Source organism: Trachurus japonicus, unplaced genomic scaffold (genome assembly GCF_045865225.1).
Source record: "Trachurus japonicus isolate A0001 unplaced genomic scaffold, Traja_1.0 AP029687.1".
NCBI lineage: Eukaryota > Metazoa > Chordata > Actinopteri > Carangiformes > Carangidae > Trachurus > Trachurus japonicus.
Genome location: NW_028219820.1, coordinates 230081 through 253703, shown reverse-complemented (window position 1 = coordinate 253703; position 23623 = coordinate 230081). Strand labels below are relative to the sequence as shown.

General features: G+C 45.3%; 1 protein-coding gene and 1 long non-coding RNA gene across 3 annotated transcripts in view; both read right to left on the bottom strand.

Moving 5' to 3' along the window:
- LOC146960999 (cerebellin-3-like) overlaps window positions 1-23623 on the bottom strand; it is a 98997-nt gene that overhangs the window by 29451 nt on the left and 45923 nt on the right. The window contains exon 3 of one of the 2 annotated variants that reach the window (XR_015035312.1): window positions 3732-3786. The exons of the other annotated variant lie outside the window; for it this stretch is intronic. The gene's annotated coding sequence lies outside the window, so the exon portion shown is untranslated. Of the gene's footprint in view, window positions 1-3731; window positions 3787-23623 lie in introns of those variants that run through there. 2 annotated transcript variants of the gene reach the window in all.
- Window positions 8539-23493, bottom strand: LOC146961000 (uncharacterized). Its single transcript, XR_015035318.1, has 3 exons — window positions 23384-23493; window positions 8684-8812; window positions 8539-8589 (listed from the first exon to the last, which is right to left on the bottom strand). It is a non-coding gene; the product is annotated as an uncharacterized LOC146961000 (long non-coding RNA).

The following is a 23623-nucleotide window of genomic DNA, read 5'->3' as shown; positions in this document are numbered from 1 at the left end:
AATCACGGATGTTTACCCATCATCTCTTGTTAAACGTTTCAATAATAGAATCCGCTGGGTACAGGGATTCTATTACTGCTACAGTAATTCAAGATCATAATATGAAATCAGCAAGGGTGCCTGGGCCGGGATGCGAACAGGGATGAAATCATGCTCTCAAACTGAAAATCTATGCTCTTAATTAAAGAGAGGATAATTCTTCCATAAGAAACCAGGTCTATCACTTGGACTAGAAAAGCATGAAAACCAATAGTTTAATGAATTACTCTTCTTTTAATAACGGGACTTTTATCACTTACCATTCATCAGTTCCTCCACTTTTGTCTTCTGCAGCTCCAGTTCAGTTTTCGTTGCTTCCAGCTCTGCTGTAGTTGCTGTCACCTTGTTTTCAGTTGTTGTCAGTCTGAGGCTGATCTCTGAAATATCATAGAGGCTGAGGATGAAGATGTATGCATTTTTTGTTTAAGCAGAATTGAAATATGTATTAGGATGTGGTCTTCAGTCCACTGCATGTACTTCTGGTTCTGTTATCAATATTCCTGCAAATGTCGTCTGGATCTCATCCAGTTTGTTCTTAGAAACATCCAGTTTTTCCCAATAACTTCACTTCCTTCTGATCAGTTAAAACTCTAGAAACCAGGTCTATCACTTAGACTAGAAAAGCATGAAAACGAATAGTTTAATGAATTGCAATTCTTTTTTAATGGGATTTTTATGACTTACCATTCATCAGTTCCTCCACTTTTGTCTTCTGCAGCTCCAGTTCAGTTTTCGTTGCTTCCAGCTCTGCTGTAGTTGCTGTCACCTTGTTTTCAGTTGTTGTCAGTCTGAGGCTGATCTCTGAAATATCATATGAAGTTCTTTGAATGACACTGTTAAAAGTACCATTTCACAACTTCTTCATTATAACACCTTTCTGGCTTCATTATAAAACCGTTTTTAGGTTTTTGATGCATAAAGATACCACATACATTTCTTTATTGCATCAAGGCTTTTGACTTTGTCAGTAACCTCTATTTAAACAAAATAAAACAATAAAAATTCGGTAGCAGAAAGCTAACACAAGAAGGTTAAAGAAGACGAAGGTTAAAATATGTTAAAATAAGTTATTGTGTGTTCCTGTTGATTTGACAACAATCCAACAGTCCTCTGTTGCAGGACTCAGTGTTCTTCTTGTGAATTAATGAATTACTCTTAGATTTTTCTATAACAGGATTTTTATGACTTACCATTAATCAGTTCCTCCACATTTGTCTTCTGGAGCTCCAGTTCAGTTTTCGTTGCTTCCAGCTCTGCTGTAGTTGCTGTCAGTTTGTTTTCATTTATTGCAACCTTGATTTCATTTGCTGTCACCTTGTTTTCAGTTACAGTCAGTTTGTTTTCAGTCACTGTCAGTCTGACGCTGATCTCTGAAATATCATAGAGGATGAAGTTCTTTGAAATAACACTGTTGAAAGTAGCATTTCACAACTTCTTCTTCATTATAATACTTTTCTGGCTGGTTATTGTGTGTTCCTGTTGATTTGACTACAATCCAACAGTCCTCTGTTGCAGGACTCAGTGTTCTTCTTGTGAATTAAAATAGTTACAATTTTTGACAATTTCTAGAATCTAAACAACAAAGTGCCCAATAAAACTTTTGCACAGTACTGTACCTGATTTCTCCTTCTCAAGAACGGCCACTTTATCTTTCTGGGTTTGAAGTTCAGCCTTGGTAAACTTCAGTTCCACCTTCTGCTCCACCACCATGTCTCTCAGAGCTCTGAGCTCAGCCCAGATATCAGCGCTAACATTGTCAGCTCCTCCACTTTCTGCCTGAGCCCATGTCCCAGACAGACAGAGGAGCAACACCACCAGCACAGGACCCCCCATTGGAAAACCTCTAGAAACCCCTGCTAGGAAAATCAACTCAACAAGATTTAGTGTGGATGTAGCTACTCCCACTGATCACAGGAGCACAAACTCTGAAAGAAGGTGGCTGCTACTGACTGACCATCCAGTATTTATGAAGGTAGACTGATGCAATGTCCACAGCTGTGGGCAAATGGCCTGATTCTCATTAGTATCATTATTTATCTTATTTAAACAGGTGATATCATGTTTATGGAGCTGGTCAGTGGCTGGACGCTCAATGTGTTATGGAAAAGTTTTGTTTTTAAAGAAAGGGACAAGTTAGAAATGCCAAAATGCCATGAGAACATGTGGGTCAAATGACATCCTAAATATCAGTAATGATATAATAAAATCCTCATTTCTTTATTCTTAATGTAAAACAACTTTTCAGTTGTTTAAATGGGCTATTGGTCAGTTGGGAGGACTTCTCTCCACTTTTTCTTTTTTTAATATTCACAGTAAAGGGCTCAAGATCATGCAAGTGTCTTTCCCATCATGTGTAATTCATTCAGTTATTATTGATCTGCCTCAAACCCAAAGCAACAAAAACTCTTAACAATTTAAGAACACAAGTTTGAAGTTGAGTGTGTCAGTGAGAAGTTTGTACCAGAGGATGGCGCCATGGAGCTGTAACCTACAGTCTGGAGAGCAGCACTGAGCCATGGAGGAAACTGTAATAATGGCTGTTACTTAAGTTAAGACCAAGGATTCAGGAGTTTAAAATAGAAATCCTCCACTACATTCAAACATTACATGGTATGAAATATGGAAAAGCTATAAAAACATTAGACATCTAAACCTCTGATTAGACTATGTGAAAAGATAACCCCTATTTTCAATTCAAGTGTCCCATGGTCCACAAATAAAATTACAGTAAAATAAATAAATAATAATAATAATAATAATAACAATAACAATAATAATAATAATAATAATAATAATAATAATAATAATAATAATAATAATAATAATAATAATACTTATTGTAAAATGTGTATTTGTTAAGATAATCTTTTTTCAGAAATATTTGGTATTTCTGAAAAATACAACAGTATCACTGTATCACACATAGTAACTCTGTGGTGTCCTAGTAGTTGAGGGTTGTGTGAGACAGAGCCTGTATTTATACACACACTAATGCTCAGTGTTGATTAAGTTTTTAGAATATTGCAGTTAATACATGTTTTATAGTTTCTGATAATAAAGGACAGTACAGGAAGTCATTAAGTATGAATGTATTTTAATGGACACCTTTATATTGCAAAATAATCCTTGTGATTGACTAATACACATTACTTTTAATTGTAGTGAAATCAACAGTCAAATTCTGATGAATCATTGACATGGTTTGTTTAAGGCCTTTCTTGAAGGTGTCAAAGTAGCCGACTTAAAATCACAGACGATACAGCAGGAAACCACTGAAGCTGTTCCGGTAGTCTTTAAAATCATAAAGCACAAAGTTTGGGGCGAGGCTCATATAGACCACACTTCCCTTTTCCATCTGGAGAATTAATGCATTTGCAAGTGAAGCAGGGCTACCATACTCAAAATTACCCAGGACTTTCTGATTGTTATGGTATAAGTAGACTCCCACCCATTTGCTACTTTCGGTTTCGGTGTAGGCAGTAAATCTGATGTAGTAGACCCCTTTAACTGGAGCAGTGAAGATACCTGGAACAGTAAAGAAGCAGAGATCTCATCATCACTGTCCAATACTCAACATTGTCAGCTTATGTTATGAAGCATGTGGTGATGTATACACTACCTGTATATTGGTTATAAGCCTCACCAACATTGGTGAGTACTTTTCCGTAGACAAGTGTTTTTCAGTATTGTATGGTCCAATTGTCCCTGAGACATCTAAACCAGCAGTGAATGCGTACTTGACATTTTCTGTAAACACAACATGGAAACAAGATTAAAAGATTGAAACAATACGTTTCATGTCCACAATTCTTTATTGATTAATGCATTTCTTCTTTCAGCAGGATTGTCTGTAAAATATGTAAAAATATGTATTAGTATGGTCTTCAGTCCTTGGACTCCACTACATGTACTTCTGTTTTGTTTTGTTTTTCAATATTCCTGCAAATGTCTAGTGTTTAATGAATTGCTTTTCTTAGATTTTTATATACTAAAAATGGGAATTTTATGACTTACCATTAGTCAGTTCCTCCACTTTTGTCTTCTGGAGCTGCAGTTCCGTTTTCGTTGCTTCCAGCTCTGCTGTAGTTGCTGTCACCTTGTTTTCAGTTGTTGTCAGTCTGAGGCTGATCTCTGAAATATCATATGAAGTTCTTTGAAATAACACTGTTGAAATGACTTTTTCATTTATAACACTTTTCTGGCTGGTGGTTATTGTGTGTTCCTATTGATTTGACTAAAATCCAACAGTCCTCTGTTGCAGGACTAAGATAAGATAGGGATAAGAACAATCATGAGAGTTAAAACTGAACTCACAAAGGCAAAACCAACCTTTTCATAAGGAAGCCTAACAACGTGACCAAGAGTTGAGAAACAAATGGGATGATAAATAATTGTATTTAGTGTATTTTACAGCTGGTTTAAGACTCTGGTCAAAACTGACACCAACAAAACAGATGGTAGCAGAAAGCTGACACAAGACAAAGGTTAAAATATGGAATTTCTGGAATCTAAACAACTAAAGTGCCTAAAACTTTGGCAAAATACTGTACCTGATTTCTCCTTCTCAAGAACGGCCACTTTATCTTTCTGGGTTTGAAGTTCAGCCTTCAGTTCGTCTCTCAGAGCTCTGAGCTCAGCCCAGATATCAACACTAACATTGTCAGCTCCTTCACTTTCTGCCTGAGCCCATGTCCCAGACAGACAGAGGAGCAACACCACCAGCACAGGACCCCCCATTGGAAAACCTCTAGAAACCCCTGCTAGGAAAATCAACTCAACAAGATTTAGTGTGGATGTAGCTACTCCCACTGATCACAGGAGCACAAACTCTGAAAGAAGGTGGCTGCTACTGACCATCCAGTATTTATGAAGGTAGACTGATGCAATGTCCACAGCTGTGGGCAAATGGCCTGATTTTCATAGTATCATTATTTATCTTATTTGAACAGGTGATATCATGTTTATGGAGCTGGTCAGTGGCTGGACATTGACCACTGACGCACTCTAATGCTCAATGTTAATGACCTTTTTTTTGCTAGGGTAACAATGGGTGGGGGGTGGGGGCCACACTGTATTACTGAAATGACATTAGGCTACCTATTATTATTATTAATAGTAGTAGTTGTAGTAGTAGTAGGCTAGTAGTATTAGGAATGGACAAATAACAATATTACTTGCGATTGAACATTGTTAAGGAAATTTGAGAAAAATATGTTAATGTGTGCTGACCATCCAGTATTTGTTAGGGTAGACTGATGCAATGTCCACAGCTGTGGGCAAATGGCCTGATTCTCATTCATTTATCTTATTTAAACAGGCGATATCATGTTTATGCAACTGGTCAGTGGCTGTACTGAATTTGTGTTAGGTATAAGTTTTTTTTTTGTTGTTGTTTTGTTTTGTTTTTCTGCTCAGAGAAAGGGACAAGTTAGAAATGCCAAAATGTCATGAGAACGTGTCTTTTAAATTGCATCCTAAATATCAGTAATGATATCATAAAATCCTAATTTCTGTATTATTTATGTGAAATCAACCCAGTAAAACAACTTTTCACTTGTTTATTTTTTTTAATATTCACAGTAAAGTGCTCAAGATCATGCAAGTGTCTTTCCCATTATGTGTAATTCATTCAATTATTATTGATCTGCCTCAAACCCAAAGCAACAAAAACTCTTAACAATTTAAGAACACCAGTTTGAAGTTGAGTGTGTCAGTGAGAAGTTTGTACCAGAGGATGGCGCCATGGAGCTGTAACCTACAGTCTGGAGAGCAGCACTGAGCCATGGAGGAAACTGTAATAATGGCTGTTACTTAAGTTAAGACCAAGGATTCAGGAATTTAAAATAGAAATCCTCCACTACATTCAAACATTACATGGTATGAAAGATGGAAAAGCTATAAAAACATTAGACATCTAAGCCTCTAAAAGGAAACCCCTATTTTCAATTCAAGTGTCCCATGGTCCACAAATAAAATTACAGTAAAAAAAATAAAATAATAATACTTATTGTAAAATGTGTATTTGTTAAAGAGATATTCGGGTGTAAATTTAACCCATGGTCCAACTCACCGTGACACCAAGTTAGACCATCTGCTAACCGCTAGCTTCTCTAGTTGTAGCAACTTTAGCAATGACAGCACCATAACAAACAGTGCAGTCAAAAAGCCACTCATAGCCACAAATAATGCTCAGAACAGCACCAAACGTCATCAACAGTACAAACAGGGTCCCAGCACATCATACGAGGCATCAAACATCTGTTAGCTTAGCCTGGTTTCTATTGAAAAGAGACCAAAACAACTCACCCACTCTCCTCCAGTTAGCTTCCACAGGCAGTGACCACTTGATTCCCCCTGGTCCAGCATAGCCTCCACCGCAGCTGCCCCTCTTTCACTTTTCTCCTCCATTTCCTTCAGCTCGTCTTCAGTAAACTCAGCCTCAAACTGATAGTGGCGCCCATCGAAATGAAACCAGTCTTCGTTGTTCTCAAACTCCATAAACTCAGCCGTGTTGTCCCTTTGTGATGTCTGCTTCACTATGTTACCAGGCAACAAACGTCGTCCTGATCTCGCGCGTGACGTCGCGTCTAATCTCGCGCTTGTTTACGTGATTTTCTCCCGCAAATATCTAAAGTTATAAATGCCCAACTCCGTTCATTTCCCTGTGAACACTCGATAATAACTATTATAAACTGATAGGCAAGATACATGGACATTTTGGCTGCATTGTATGGAGTAATACACACACATTCATCCTTGAGCTGCGGGACTCTACTTCACCATAGACTGTAAAAAGAATGGACGTAGCACCCGTGACGTCACCCATTGGTTTGGGGGAGTCTGTTTTGTGCCGCTACTACGGGGGTTTGAGCCGCGCCATGTTGGATTCTACTTGCCATATTTGGAGCGGTGCGGCCGTTGGCCGGCCGAGAGCCCGCCCACTGGCCTCGAAGCAGCGGCCTCCGGACCTGTCACTCAACGGTTCTGCGCCCTAATTGGCCAGAACTTTAAACCTAATAATAGTAAAACGGTAGAGTTTAAAAAAAATTCACCCCCCTCAGAGTGTGTGCGGGGGTAGAAACTATCGGTTGAGACCAAAAAAATGAAATGTACCAGGCTGTAAATATGTTTTTTTAAGCTGTAAAATCGGCTATTTTAACATGGGGCTCAGTTGGAGTTGCTCCCTTCTGGAGCCAGCCCCCAGCGACAGCCGAGGGGATTGCAGCTTTTTGAACGCGGAAGTGAGCTTCACTTCTCAGACCGACAACTGCCCCCTTGTACTTCACTCGGTAATCGGCTACACTCTGACTTCCTGTAACCATGGCAGCCAGTAACCATAGATACTGTTCAGTATACATCTATGGGCAGTAACAAGCAGACATCACAGAAGGGCTGAGTTTATGCAGTTTGAGAACAACAACGACTGGTTTTATTTCGATGGGCGCCACTATCAGTTTGAGACTGAGTTTACTGAAGACGAGCTGAAGGAAATGGAGGCGAAAAGTGAAAGAGGGGCAGCTGCGGTGGAGTCTATGTGCTGGACCTGGGGGAATCAAGTGGTCAGTGTGGTCACTGCCTGTGCCTGGACGCTAACTGGAGGAGAGTGGGTGAGTTGTTTTGGTCTCTTTTCAATAGAAACCAGGCTAAGCTAACAGATGTTTGATGCCTCGTATTATGTGCTGGGACCCTGTTTGTACTGTTGATGACGTTTGGTGCTGTTCTGAGCATTATTTGTGGCTATGAGTGGCTTTTTGACTGCGCTGTTTGTTATGGTGCGGTCATTGCTAAAGTTGCTACAACTAGATAAGCTAGCGGTTAGCAGACTTCATCTCTCAATGGGGGGTCTACTCGGTGTTACGGTGCGTTGGGCCATGGCTTAAACTTACGCGCCGGAGTATCCATAAAATAGTCTACAACAGGTATCACTCTTGGAAAATGTGACACATAGTAACTCTGTGGTGTCCTAGTAGTTGAGGGTTGTGTGAGACAGAGCCTGTATTTATACACACGCTAATGCTCAGTGTTGATTAAGTTTTTAGAATATTGCAGTTAATACATGTTTTATAGTTTCTGATAATAAAGGACAGTACAGGGAGTCATTAAGTATGAATGTGATTTAATGGACACCTTCATAGTGTAAGATAATCCTTGTTATTGACAAATACACATTACTTTAAGTTTTCATTGTAGTGAAATTAACAGTCACATTCTGATGAATCATTAACATGGTTTGTTTAAGGTCTTTCTTGGAAGTGTCAAAGTAGCCGACTTAAAATCACAGACGATACAGCAGGAAACCACTGAAGCTGTTCCGGTAGAGATTATCATCATAAAGCGCACAGCCTGGGAACAAAGTCAGATAGACCACACTTCCCTTTTCCATCTGGAGAATGAATGCATTTGCAATTGAAGCTAGAGGGTCACCATCCTCATAACTGCGCACGACTTTCTGATTATTATGGAATGAGACGATTCCCACGCATTTTCCATTTTGGATGTAGGCAGTAAATCTGATGTAGTAGACTCCTTTAACTGGAGCAGTGAAGATACCTGGAACAGTAAAGAACCAGTGATCTCATCATCACTGTCCAATACGCAACATTGTCAGCTTATGTTATGAAGCATGTGGTGATGTATACACTACCTGTATGTGGGTTATAAGCCTCACCAACATTGGTGAGTACTTTTCCGTAGACAAGTGTTTTTTCAGTATTGTACGGTCCAATATTCCCTGAGAGATCCAAACCAGCAGTGAATGCGTACTTCACATTTTCTGTAAAACACAACATGGAAATAAGATTCACTTTTTAAAGATCAAAACAACAAGTGTCATGTCCACAATTCTTAATTGATACAGGATTGTCTGTAAAATATGTATTAGGGTGTTGTCTTCACTCAATGGACTCAACTTTTTTGTTTTGTTTTGTTTTGTTTTTATCAGTATTCCTGCAAATGTCGTCTGGACCTCATCCAGTTTGTTCTTAGAAACATCCAGTTTTCCCCCATAACTTGTCACTTCCTTCTGATCAGTTGTCACATAGAAACCAGTTCTATCACTTGGAATAGAAAAGCATGAAAAACCAATAGTTTAATGAATTACACTTCTTAGATTATAATAACAGGATTTTTATGACTTACCATTCATCAGTTCCTCCACTTTTGTCTTCTGGAGCTCCAGTTCAGTTTTCGTTGCTTCCAGCTCTGCTGTAGTTGCTGTCACCTTGTTTTCAGTTGCTGTCAGTCTGAAGCTGATCTCTGAAATATCATAGAGGCTGGGGATGAAGATTTATGCATTTTTTGTTTAAGCGGTATTGTCTGTAGTTAAAATATGTATTAGGATGGTCTTCAGTCATTGGACTCCACTACATTTGACAACATGTACTTCTGTTGTTGTTTTTTTAATCAATATTCCTGCAAATGTCGTTTGGATCTCATCCAGTTTTTACCCATATCTTCACTTCCAATCAGTTGTCACTCTAAAAAACAGTTTTATCACTTGGACTAGAAAAGCATGAAAACTAATAGTTTAATGAATTTTTATTACTTACCATCAGTTCTTACAATCAGTTCCTCCACTTTTGTCTTCTGGAGCTCCAGTTCAGTTTTCGTTGCTTCCAGCTCTGCTGTAGTTGTTGTCACCTGTTTTTCAGTTACAGTCAGTTTGTTTTCAGTTGCTGTCAGTCTGGAGCTGATCTCTGAAATATCATAGAGGATGAAGTTCTTTAATGACTTCTTCTTCATTATAATACTTTTCTGGCTGGTTATTGTGTGTTCCTGTTGATTTGACTACAATCCAACAGTCCTCTGTTGCAGGACTCAGTGTTCTTCTTGTGAATTAAAATAGTTACAATTTTTGACAATTTCTGGAATCTAAACAACAAAGTGCCTAATAAAACTTTTGCACAGTACTGTACCTGATTTCTCCTTCTCAAGAACGGCCACTTTATCTTTCTGGGTTTGAAGTTCAGCCTTGGTAAACTTCAGTTCCACCTTCTGCTCCACCACCATGTCTCTCAGAGCTCTGAGCTCAGCCCAGATATCAGCGCTAACATTGTCAGCTCCTCCACTTTCTGCCTGAGCCCATGTCCCAGACAGACAGAGGAGCAACACCACCAGCACAGGACCCCCCATTGGAAAACCTCTAGAAACCCCTGCTAGGAAAATCAACTCAACAAGATTTAGTGTGGATGTAGCTACTCCCACTGATCACAGGAGCACAAACTCTGAAAGAAGGTGGCTGCTACTGACCATCCAGTATTTATGAAGGTAGACTGATGCAATGTCCACAGCTGTGGGCAAATGGCCTGATTCTCATTAGTATCATTATTCATCTTATTTAAACAGGTGATATCATGTTTATGGAGCTGGTCAGTGGCTGGACACTCAATGTGTTATGGAAAAGTTTTGTTTTTAAAGAAAGGGACAAGTTAGAAATACCAAATGGCATGAGAACATGTGGGTCGAATGACATCCTAAATATCAGTAATGATATCATAAAATCCTCATTTTGTTATTCTTTATGTGAAATCAACCCAGTAAAATAACTTTACACTTGGTTAAGTGGATTATTCTAGGACTTCACTTTTTCTTTTTTCATTTTCAAGGTAAGGGCTCAATATAATCACTACCATGCAAGTGTGTTTTCCCATAATCTGTAATTCTTTCAAAACAAACAGTAAAGTGACTGGTCAGTCCGTCACCTTGTCATCAGGCTCCTCCATATGAATTATTGAAGGTTGTCTGTATTTATACACACACTAAGTATGAATGTATTTTAATGGACACCTTTATATTGCAAAATAAGCCTTGTGATTGACTAATACACATTACTTTTAATTGTATTGAAATCAACAGTCAAATGTTGATGAATCATTGACATGGTTTGTTTAAGGCCTTTCTTGAAGGTGTCAAAATAGCCGACTTCAAATCACAGACGATACAGCAGGAAACCACTGAAGGTGGTTCGATAGTCATTACTATCATAAAGCACAGAGTTCGGCTGCAAAGTCATATAGACCACACTTCCCTTTTCCACCTGGAGAATTAATGCACTTGCAAGTGAAGTTTCAGGGTTATTGATGACAGCATTGTGCAGGACTCTCTGATTATTATGGTTTAAGTTCACTGCCGCCCATGTTCTGTCTTGGTTGCTGAAGGCAGTAAATCTGAAGTAGTAGACTCCTTTAACTGGAGCAGTGAAGATACCTGGAACAGTAAAGAAACAGAGATCTCATCATCACTGTCCAATACTCAACATTGTCAGTTTATGTTATGAAGCATGTGGTGATGTATACACTACCTGTATGTGGGTTATAAGCCCCACCAACATTGGTGAGTACTCTATCGTAGACAACTGTTGTTTCAGTATTGTACGGTCCAGTAGTCCCTGGACCCAAACCAGCAGTGAATGCGTACTTCACATTTTCTGTAAAACACAACATGGAAACAAGATTCCCTTTTTAAAGATTGAAACAAGTGTCATGTCCACAATTCTTTATTGATTAAAGGGATAGTTCACCCAAAATTCAAATTTCACTCAGTTTCTACTCACCCTCATGTCGACTAACGGTGCGTTCACACCGGACCTTTTATTTTTGTCGCTGTCGCTCGTATCGCTCCAAAAAAAACGCTCCATCGCTCAGCTGCAGTCGCACGTCAATTTGGCACAGAGCCACAGTGTGACGGAGCGCCTTTGAACGCCCGTCATTCCCTGACCGGCGCGCTCTCTTTCCCAGAGAGTGCCGGTGTCGGGGGCGCGCGCTGCGCCCTCATTGTTCCGGCGGAGCCAAGCTCCTTATAAACTGTTCCCCGTCGGCCGCATCTCGCGGTCCAGCGGTGGCATAAACTTTTCCCGTGCCCTGAACTCTGTTCTCCCCACTGTGGGTCGTCGAGGGTGCACACTCGGCGCCTACGTGATACATACACACACACACCTACACACACGCTCACCTGCTGTTGCTGCGGAGGTCTGTCTCAGGTTCACAGGCCGAACCGAGGCAGTTCCGGTCCACGTCTTAAGTAGCGCACTGTGGCGCGCTACCTTGGGTCAGGTGACCACGGACTGAACCATATGTGGTGAATTGTTATAAAGTATGGTTAATTTATGTGTTCTGGGGGAAAAGTGGCGCAGCCATATGGGGGGTTGTTAGTGCCACAGTACTGGGGTTAGATTTAAAGGGGTTCTGGAAGTTTTGTGTATTTTTCCCAGTTTTTGTTTCTTAACCCCTGTGTTTTGTTAATTGGTTTGCCCGGGGGAGGGGCCAAGGGGGTATTTAAAGAGAGCTCAGCTCACTTGAAGGGGTGTTCGGCTGAGGAGCATACAGACTGGCTGCCTGATTCTTGTACATATCTTTTGCCTCCATCTTGTTGTAAATATTATTCCTGCTGGTTTTTTTTTACGTTGCCACCTGTGAGTATTTTGTTTTTTTTTTGGTGTAATAAAAAAGCAAATCACCCAACAAAAGTTTGCCGACTGGGCCATCATCTTTCCATCCATCAACACAAATTATCGAACCCCGACATTTGGTGTCAGAAGTGGGATGGCCAGTCGACGAGGGCGCCTCCGGTACACAGGAAGACGTACCGTGTTGCGCTCACAAAAGGAGGAACCAGTACAGGACGAAGATGGCGAGGAGGGAGCCTGGTCCACAGCCGAGGAGGACGAAGGGGGTGCAGCGGCTCCAGTCCTGCAGGCCGGCCCTGGAGCTCCAAGTCCAGGAGAGGAGCTGGTGGCTGTCATGAGGACCTTCCTGGAGGGACAGCAGAGAAGAGAGGAGGGGTTTCTGGCAGAGCTCCGGGGACTCCGGGCTTCGTGGCCAGCCCCGCAACTGGGTCAGGCAGTAGCAGGGCCGAGGCCGGTAGCACCTGTTCCTGCACCTATCCCAGAGATCGGGTCCCTGTCACCATCTGAGAGGTCGCTGATGAGCCTGAGAATGGACTTACCGACACCCGCTGCACCGCGCCGCAGTTCACCCTTAAGGGCGCCAAGGTTTGGGGTGAGCAGTGGGTCAGAACCTCCGAGGCCGGAGGGCAGACCCTGTGGCGACCCCAAGATTCCCCAGTACCTGGCTGGGGAGGACATTGAAAATTACCTGCTTCGCTTCGAGCGGATTGCCAGAACGTGGGGTTGGCCAGATGGTGAGTGGGCATGTCGCCTGGTGCCGCTACTCACTGGGAAGGCGCTAGAGGCATACACCGCTATGGACGAGGAGAGGGCTCATTCGTACCCGGACCTGAAGGCGGCACTCCTGACCAAGTTTGACATCTCACCGGAGACGTATCGCCAGCAGTTCCGGGCCATGGCAGTTCCGCCGGGAGAGAACCCAACAGAGACTTACCACCGCTTAAAGGGTCTCTACCGTCGGTGGATTCGGCCAGAGCAGCATACCAAGGAGCAGATCGGTGAGCAGGTCATTTTGGAGCAGCTGCTGCGAGTCTTCCCAGCAGACATCCGCACCTGGGTGAAGGAGCACGAGCCGACGGATGGGCTAGCTGCAGGCAAGCTAGCGCTGCAGTACCTCAACGCACGGAGGGGAGGCCCGCCTGCCTACCACGGTGGTCCCAGTCGTCAGGTGTCGTCGCAGCCCAGACCAGCAGCCAGAGCCGGCCAGCATCTGACTGGAGACGCCCGGCCTGCACCTCGCCAGCGCAGCCCCGGTAAGGAGTTCATCTGTTTTTACTGCCAGCAAGCAGGGCACAAGGCTTCGTTGTGCCCCATCAGAAAAGCTAAGCTTAGCAGGGCATGTTACACTCCTCGGGTTGAGGTTGCAAGTACTGGGGGAGGGCAACAGCGCTTTAAGGATGTTACCATTAATGGTGAGTCTGTGACTGCTCTGGTTGACTCGGGGAGCTTCCTGACGCTGGTCCGAAGGGAGTTGGTGCCAACGGGCATGGTGGATTATAGCAGAAGGGAAGACATTGTGTGTGTACACGGGGACAGCCATTCCTACCCCACAGCTGAGGTGACGGTGGTGGTGGATGAGCAACCTTACCTGCTGACTGTTGGGGTGGTGGAAAGGTTACCCGTGGCTGCTATCCTGGGGTGGGACTTACCTGTGCTGCTGGGCGTGCTGCTGGAGGCCGGCCCCAAAGACAGTGACCTGGGGAAGGGTTTGTCTGGTCATGTGATCACCCGCGCCCAGGCCAGGGCGGGAGTGACGGCTGACCCAGGGCCGGAAAAGGGGCCCGATCCAGAACTATTTTCAACCCTGGACAGCAGTTTGTTTGAGGGGGCCATGAAGGGGCCCAGGAAGTCTCGCCGCCAGCGGCGGTTTGAAAAGGGGCTGAAGTCCCGGGAGCCGGACTGTGCAAAGGGGCGGGGCATGTGGGAGGTGCCAGAGGACATTGGGGCCCTGCAAAGGGAGGATGGGACTCTGAAGCCCTTGTTCACCAAGGTGGTTGGGGGGCTGGATATGTCAAAAGGGGGGAGAGAATGTTTTGTTGTTGACAGTGATGTTTTGTATGCAGTGGCGGATGGTGTCAAACGCCTTGTGGTTCCTGTGTCATGTCGGCCGATGATAATGCACCTGGCACACACCTTGCCTTGGGCAGGTCATCTTGGCCGCAACAAAACATATTTGCGCATATCCTCCAGGTTCTATTGGCCTTCTATGTATGTTGATGTGCAAACCTTCTGCAAAACCTGTCCCACCTGTCAGAAAACTTGCTATGTCCGCCAGTCCGACCGAGCCTACCTACAACCCCTGCCTGTGATCTCCACTCCGTTTAGGCGTGTGGCCATGGACATTGTGGGCCCACTGGTGAAGAGCAGTGGGGGGCACCAGTACATCCTGGTGCTCTGTGACTATGCCACACGGTTCCCAGAGGCTTTCCCCCTGCGCACGGTCACTGCTCCTGCTGTTCTGCGTTGTCTTGTCCAGTTGTTTTCCAGGGTTGGGGTACCGGACGAGATCATCACAGACCAGGGGACCAACTTCACCTCCAGACTCCTGCAGCTCTTCCACCGGCAGCTGGGGATTTCGGCGATCAAGACCACCCCGTACCATCCTCAGACGGACGGCCTGGTCGAGCGCTTCAATCAGACCCTGAAGAAGATGTTGCAGAAGTTTGTGGACGACACCGGGAGAGACTGGGACCAGTGGCTGCCCTACCTGCTTTTCGCCTACCGGGAGGTTCCCCAAGCGTCCACAGGGTTTTCCCCGTTTGAGCTCCTGTATGGCTGGGAGGTACAGGGGCCATTGGATCTGCTGCGGAAGACCTGGGAGGCTCCCACAACTGGCACCAGTGACCGGGGTGTGGTCCAGTTCGTGCTGGAGATGAGGGACCGGTTGGCGGCGTACAGAGAAGAGGCAGAGGTCAACCTTCGTGAAGCCCAGCAGGCCCAGAAGGCGTGGTACGACCGACAGGCCAGGCACCGGGAGTTCCAGCCCGGCCAGAAGGTCTTACTCCTCCTGCCATCCTCCAACAGCAAGCTGCTGGCCAAATGGCAGGGCCCGTACACCGTCCTCAGGAAGATGGGCCCGGTGACGTACGAGATCCACCACCCGGACAAGAAAAGGGCGAAGCAGGTTTACCACGTCAACCTGCTGAAGGAGTGGAAGGAGGCTCCGGTTCGGGTTCCTGTGGCGTCCCTGCTGGTGACGGCAGTGGACAGCGAGGGGGAGGAGGAGTCTACCCTTGCCGACCTCCGCCAGTCTGCGGAGCCTGCTCTCGGGCACCTCTCTGCCACCCAGTCCAGCCAGCTGTGCCAGGTGTTCCAGGGGGTCGCCAAGCTCTTCGCGGCCAACCCGGGGAAGACTGACCTCGTGGAGCATGTGGTCCGGCTGAAAGACAAGGGGTCGGTTCGTCAGAGGGCCTACCGGGTGCCCCAGCATCTTGTGGCCAAACTTCAGAAGGAGGTGGAGGAGATGCAGCGCTTGGGGGTGATCGAGCCGTCGCAGTCTGAGTGGTGTAGCCCGGTGGTCATTGTGGGGAAGAAGGACGGTTCCCTGCGCATCTGCATCAACTTCCGGAAGGTCAGCGCCATGTCAGAGTTTGACGCCTACCCGATGCCCCGGATCGACGACCTGCTGGAGAGGATTGGTCGGGCTAGGTTCATCACCACCCTGGACCTCTGTAAAGGGTACTGGCAGGTACCCCTGGAAGCGTCCAGTCGTCCCTGCACAGCGTTCCAGACACCTGCCGGCCTCTTCCAGTTCACGGTGATGCCCTTCGGCCTACATGGAGCACCGGCAACTTTCCAGAGGCTGATGGACCGTGTCCTGCGGGGGTGTGAGGACTGCAGTGCTGCCTACCTCGATGACGTGGTCATTTTCAGTGCCACCTGGGAGCAGCACCTGGCAGGCCTGACGCTGAATCCAGCCAAGTGTCAATGGGGCAGGGAGGAGGCGAAGTACTTGGGGTACCGGCTTGGACGAGGGGAGGTCCGACCACAGGTGGACAAGGTCGAGGCCGTCCGTAGCTGCCCACGCCCTCGCACGAAGAAGGAGGTGAGGTCCTTCTTGGGCTTGGCCAGCTGGTACAGGAGGTTCGTCCCACAGTTCGCCACCATCGCAGCACCTCTGACAGCACTGACGGCGAAGGACCAGAGGAACCCGGTCATCTGGAACGAGGACTGCGAGGCAGCGTTCCAAGCTCTCAAGGCCTGTTTGTGCTCTTCGCCAGTTCTGAGGAGCCCTGACTTCAGCCAGCGGTTCCTGGTTCAGACCGAGGCCTCAGCGGTGGGACTGGGGGCAGTCTTGGCCCAAGGTGAGCCGGGGGACGAGCGACCGGTGCTGTACCTGAGCCGGAAGCTGCTGCCACGGGAGACCAGGTACTCTACTGTGGAGAAGGAGGGCCTGGCCATCAAATGGGCCCTGGAGAGTTTGAGGTACTACCTGCTGGGGAGGGAGTTTGACTTAGAGACTGATCACAGGGCTCTGACCTGGATTAACTCCATGAAAGACCACAACAGTCGTCTCACCCGCTGGTACCTCTCTCTCCAGCCATTCCAGTTCCAGATCCGACATCGAGCTGGCAAGACCAACGTTGTGGCAGATTATCTCTCCAGGTTGCCGCACATCGTCAACCTCGGGGAGGAGGGGGATAATGTGACGGAGCGCCTTTGAACGCCCGTCATTCCCTGACCGGCGCGCTCTCTTTCCCAGAGAGTGCCGGTGTCGGTGGCGCGCGCTGCGCCCTCATTGTTCCGGCGGAGCCAAGCTCCTTATAAACTGTTCCCCGTCGGCCGCATCTCGCGGTCCAGCGGTGGCATAAACTTTTCCCGTGCCCTGAACTCTGTTCTCCCCACTGTGGGTCGTCGAGGGTGCACACTCGGCGCCTACGTGATACATACACACACACACCTACACACACGCTCACCTGCTGTTGCTGCGGAGGTCTGTCTCAGGTTCACAGGCCGAACCGAGGCAGTTCCGGTCCACGTCTTAAGTAGCGCACTGTGGCGCGCTACCTTGGGTCAGGTGACCACGGACTGAACCATATGTGGTGAATTGTTATAAAGTATGGTTAATTTATGTGTTCTGGGGGAAAAGTGGCGCAGCCATATGGGGGGTTGTTAGTGCCACAGTACTGGGGTTAGATTTAAAGGGGTTCTGGAAGTTTTGTGTATTTTTCCCAGTTTTTGTTTCTTAACCCCTGTGTTTTGTTAATTGGTTTGCCCGGGGGAGGGGCCAAGGGGGTATTTAAAGAGAGCTCAGCTCACTTGAAGGGGTGTTCGGCTGAGGAGCATACAGACTGGCTGCCTGATTCTTGTACATATCTTTTGCCTCCATCTTGTTGTAAATATTATTCCTGCTGGGTTTTTTTTGCCACCTGTGAGTATTTTGGGTTTTCTTTGGTGTAATAAAAAAGCAAATCACCCAACAAAAGTTTGCCGACTGGGCCATCATCTTTCCATCCATCAACACAAAGTATCGAACCCCGACACACAGACTCGCATTTTCGCTTTGATGACGTCATGCCCAATGCCATGTGTCTCTGTTTACACCGGCACCTCCGGGATTACGGCAGCCAATCAGCGCTGAGCGACGAGCGACTGACGGCCGGAGAGTTGGGATTTCTCATCTCGAGCAACGGGAGCGACTAGAGCAAAAAACGCTCCGTCGCTCAGTCGCTGTCACTCCGAGCCCCAGCGTTTTTTCGCCTGGGCGATAAAACGCTCCATCGCTCGTTTGCATTGACTTAACATGTAAACTCGTTGCTCGTTCGAAAAACAAAAGGTCCGGTGTGAACGCAGCTTAAGGGCTGGGAACGGGCCTCACTTTTCATCATCCAAAAAGACACACCAAAAAACATCCAAATACCTCCATACTGCTTGTCTATAATGTCCCTCTGGTATTGAAGCCCCAACATGAGAAATTGTTCCAAAAAAAATGAAATAAGTCTATATTTTAAGCTTGTTTGTAGCGGAAGCTCCCAGCACAGCTCTTCCTGTGTCCGTCCAAATCTTGCGCGATTTGCACCGGTGTCAGTGCAAATCATGCGAGAGGTATCTGGATGTTTTTTGGTGTGTCTTTTTGGACAAAGAAAAGTGAGCCCCATTTGCAACCGTCATACAGTGGGTACTAGTTTCATTTGGACGGTTTCACGCGAGATTCACGCGTGAGTCACGGGAGGCTCACGCGGATTTTTTGTGGAGGAGTAATTGTGTTTTCACCAGAAGCTGCAATGTGCCCAAACAACCGCCAGGTGGCATCTGTGAGCAGCAGATCGCCTCTATAAGACAGCAGCACGGAGCAGTGAACACGAATGGGGAATGCAATATAATAATAATAATAATAATACAGTATAGTTTTTCAATGAGAAAAATGTAACGACGGCAGCTATACGTCTCACTCTCTTTTATCGATCCTCTTGTCAGCTCCAAACACACCCATCTGCACCGCGATTATGGACCACAGCGTGGTTTTCCACACAGCAGTTAATTAACTCAGTGGGCGATGCTGCCGGTGTGTTTTTAAAATGAGCCAACTACTGTACAGTAGTGTTCTATCCCCACCTTGTTTGACTGAGAGTGTAGCTGGATGATTTCTCATGAATGAACGGGCAATAGCCTACCGTAAAACACCAAATAAAGGCCCGGGCGTTTATTTGCTTAAATCGCTCAAATCAACAGGCGTTTATTAGGGACCTGCGTTCATTTGGGACCTGCGTTTATTAATAGTGTTCAACCTGGACCTCCTTCTGGGGAAAGAGGCTTCACTCTGTGGCGGCAGGCGGCGGTGGAATGATACGTGCGTTCCTCAAGGCATTACTACAGCCGAGGCGGACTTGTTCTCTGTCTCGCTGACCTCCGCGGTCCTGGCCCGCCTGCACAGGTATCAGGAGACTGAGACCCCCCGTCATGTCGGTCCTCCGCCCTTACTGATCCGCAAGTTGCAAAAACCCTGCGGACGCCCAGTCTCTCCACTCCTCTCCCTCACTTCAGCACCTGTGTTGGCTCGCTCCACCGTCCTTTTTTTTTTTTTTTTTTTTGATTGAATGAAGTAGGCCTATAACTAATAATAATGCAACGTAGCTATAGCCTAACTAAATACGCGTATGAGGAATCAGAGAACAGTAGGCTGTTTACGCTACTTTTAAAAGTCATTTAAAACGAGGAGCGAGCCGAGCCGACACTGTGCAGCCCAGGACAGGTGCTGAAGTGAGGATGAGAGGAGTGTACAGACCGGGCAGGAGCAACCAGCCCAGAGGCGATCACTGATATAGCCTATATGTGCGGCTATCGTATGTGTGTGTGTTTGTGTAATGCAGGGGTGCTTTAAAAAAAACACAGTTGTCTGGACAGTAGGCATTTTTCTCACAACCGACCTCAAAAGCGAGGGCAGGTCCGCCGAAGCATCATTCCGGGTGTTGTCGGCTACTTAATTATGCACGTGCTGACCATATATGTGTGCTGAGTCATTCTGGGGGTGGAATATGAGGTGTGTTCATGTCCGCACCATTCTTGGAATATTGCGGAGAGTTGTGCGTACGCACAGCTTGATCAGTGTTTCCCACAGAAAAAATAAATAAATAAATAAATAGCCTAAATAAATGTGTCCACGACTCACGTGTGTTTGCGTGCGGTGCGCCCGCACGCGAGAGAGGTGGCAGGTTGAGAGGCTGACTGGCGGAGATGAGAGCTGGTGAAACGCATGGTTATTAAAATAAACACCATCTCTGATCTCTGCCTGCACATAGACACAGGTTCACATACAGACAGGGGCGCACGGCAAATGCAGCTGCAGCGCTATTAAACTAGAGCAACAGCAACTCTCATATTTAAATTGTGTTTTATATTGATTTCATATATTTCACTGATTGCAATTAGAATGCTTGTGTGTGTTTTATTGAAAGCAGGCTAGGTGAAAATCGCTACAGTGGGGTTTATATGCAGCGGTCTGTAGGACCAGCTTAATAGACACATCAGCGACACATTAGCACCTTCATTTATCTCTGATCAATAGGTGTGCTTGTGGATACTTCAGCCCTGCCCCCCACAGAACTTCACACAGCTGTTCAGTCAGCTTAGAAAAACCGGTTCTTACAGATAGCTACCTCTCCTCACACTTTTCATAAGCCGGAGGACAAAACTATAGGCTTCATTGTTTCGTTTCATTTCGTTAAGTGAAAATCATCTCTGAATTATGGCACTAAAAATAAAATAGGCCTATCTTTAAAAAAAAGATCCTATGATATTTAGCCTAATTGCATTATTTTTATTCAAATGTGACTGAGACCTTTATCTACCTAAACAGAGGGTAACATGAATAAATATCCTGTTTTGTATTTTTCTGGAAACTGTTACATTATGTAACGTGACCGCGGCACTCTCTCCCCCCTCTCTCCCTCCCGAATTGGGCATATTATGATAAATATAACTGTAGATGAAAACAATAATTGAAGAAAAAAATAAGCTATTGTCGGCTCGAGGTATAAATGCCCAGAAATCGAATGTTTCATTTGTGTAAGTTGTAAGCTTCAGAAACCATCACACATGGAAAAGTCACGGACTGAGAGACCTGTAGTTTTAAAGGTGTACAGAAATGGCCGTTTGTCCCGTTTGTCGCGCCGAGTTGTCACGAGCTGCAACACGAGTTTACCCGAGTAAGGAAAATGAATTTGATTGGTCGTTATCGAGCGGGCGGGATATTCAAAGCTTGGGGCGAGCCCGAGCTCCGTGTGTGTGTGCGTGTCTCAGACGTTTGAATGACGGATTACGGATCCAATATCAGTGGCTAGTGAATCGTGTACAGGCTGACGTATAATCCGTGCGCCTGCATTATCCAATACGAAAAAAAAAAACTACACTAAAATACACACTTTCATCACGGATTTACTCAAAAATAGAATTTTGCACAAAGTTTGGCCTACATCGTCTGATAGATGAGTTATTACACTAATTTTATGACCCAGAGTGGGCTCAAATTCAATTTTCTTTTCTGTACACCTTTAATGTAAACAAAGTCATTTACGTAAGAAAAACACAAACGTCTGTGTGAGACCATCTGGGTGGTTCTAGTGTTAACATTAGCCTAATGAAGAATGAAGAAAACACGTTACAAATGAACTATGACCGAATTGACAGCAGAAACAGTGTGCACTTATCTCAAGGAAATTTAAATCGAATGCAACTGGCTTCAGCCTCTTGGATGAGAGGTGAAACGTCTTCCTAGACAAATAACCAAGTCCAGTTGCATTCGATTTAAATTTCCTTGAGATAGCCTAACTATGACCAGGAGTCCGGGACAAACGAGAATATTCCCAGGCTTAGTGCATGTGCACACGCCGGCCGGAGTCAACTCGCAACAATGTAGCTTTCCCTCGATTAAAGCCTAGTTCTGTCATCTCCCACTTTGTACCGGAGAAGAGACAGCACCCGACAGATATGCTAAATGTTTGGATGCAACAAAGTCACTGTTAACAAAATCAGCATCTAATCTGTCCCTTCAAGAGCAGCTGCTGACAGATGTGCATTATTGCTCCGCTCGTGAGTCCAGCAGCATCGGGTCCAGGCTGCTGGCACGGACGTAGCGGTCGTGGGCTATAAGTGGATTGTTACATTCACCAGAACTTGCAGAACTCAAACTACTCAAACTTGGAGCCACCCAGCCAGGCTACAGGAGAGATCAAAAATATGCAGGGGCCCCCAAAAGGCTGAGAACCATTGATCCTGTTGAACGTAGGCTACTGTAACCACTGTGAAACAATAAAACAACAACATTGATCTGATTGACCGGCGTAGCGGTCCCTCTCTCCACTCACTCTCTAGCTCTCTCGACCACAGCTGCAAATGAAGTACCTATGGCCTATGAACAGCGCCACTCTCCATTGCAGCTACGTTGTGGTCAAACGTGGAATTATCCCAAAATCTTTTGAGCTGCATCTCAGTACGATGCTTCCACCTAGTGGCTACAGTGTGACCTACAATTTCACGCAACGCGTGAATCACGCGTTACGTGAGGGAAACGTCCAAATGAAACTAGTACCCACTGTATGAACATGCAGTGCTGCACGGAGCCCCGCTGTAACTCAGAGAAGGCACGGAGAACTCTGAAACTTCTCCCAGCCCTTAGTCGACATGAGGGTGAGTAGAGTGAAATTTGAATTTTGGGTGAACTATCCCTTTAATGCATCTCTTCTTTAAGCAGGGTTGTCTGTAAAATTTGTATTAGGATGTCTTCAGTCATTGGACTCCACAACATGTACTTCTGTATTGTTTTGTTTTGATCAATATCCCTGCAGATGTCGTCTGGATCTCATCCAGTTTGTTCTTAGAAACATCCAGTCCTTCACTTCCTTCTGATCAGTTGTCACTCTAGAAACCAGTTCTATCACTTGGATTAGAACAACATGAAAACCAATAGTTTAATTAATTGCTTTTCGTAGATTTTTTTTTCTACTAATAATGCCATTTTTATGACTTACCATTCATCAGTTCCTCCACTTTTGTCTTCTGGAGCTCCAGTTCAGTTTTCGTTGCTTCCAGCTCTGCTGTAGTTGCTGTCACCTTGTTTTCAGTTGCTGTCAGTCTGAGGCTGATCTCTGAAATATCATAGAGGCTGAGGATGAAGATGTAGTCTATGCATTTTTTGTTGTTGTTGTTGTTGTTTAAGCAGGATATTCTGGAGTTAAAATATGTTAGGATGTGGTCTACAGTCCACTGCATGTACTTCTGGTTCTTTATCAATATTCCTGCAAATGTCATCTGGATCTCATCCAGTTTGTTCTTAGAAACATCCAGTCCTTCACTTCCTTCTGATCAGTTGTTACTCTAGAAACCAGTTCTATCACTTGGACTAGAAAAGCATGAAAACCAATAGTTGTTTTGTTTCAGCAGGATTGTCTGTAGTTATGGTCTTCAGTCCACTACATGTACTTCTGTTGTGGTTCTGTTACTTACCATTCATCAGTTCCTCCACTTTTGTCTTCTGCAGCTCCAGTTCAGTTTTCGTTGCTTCCAGCTCTGCTGTAGTTGCTGTCACCTTGTTTTCAGTTACAGTCAGTCTGCAGCTGATCTCTGAAATATCATAGAGGCTAAGGGTGAAGATTAATGCAGTTTGTTCTTAGAAACATCCAGTTTTGCGCCTATAACTTGTCACTTTGTCAGTTGTTACTCTAGAAACCAGTTCTATCATTTGGA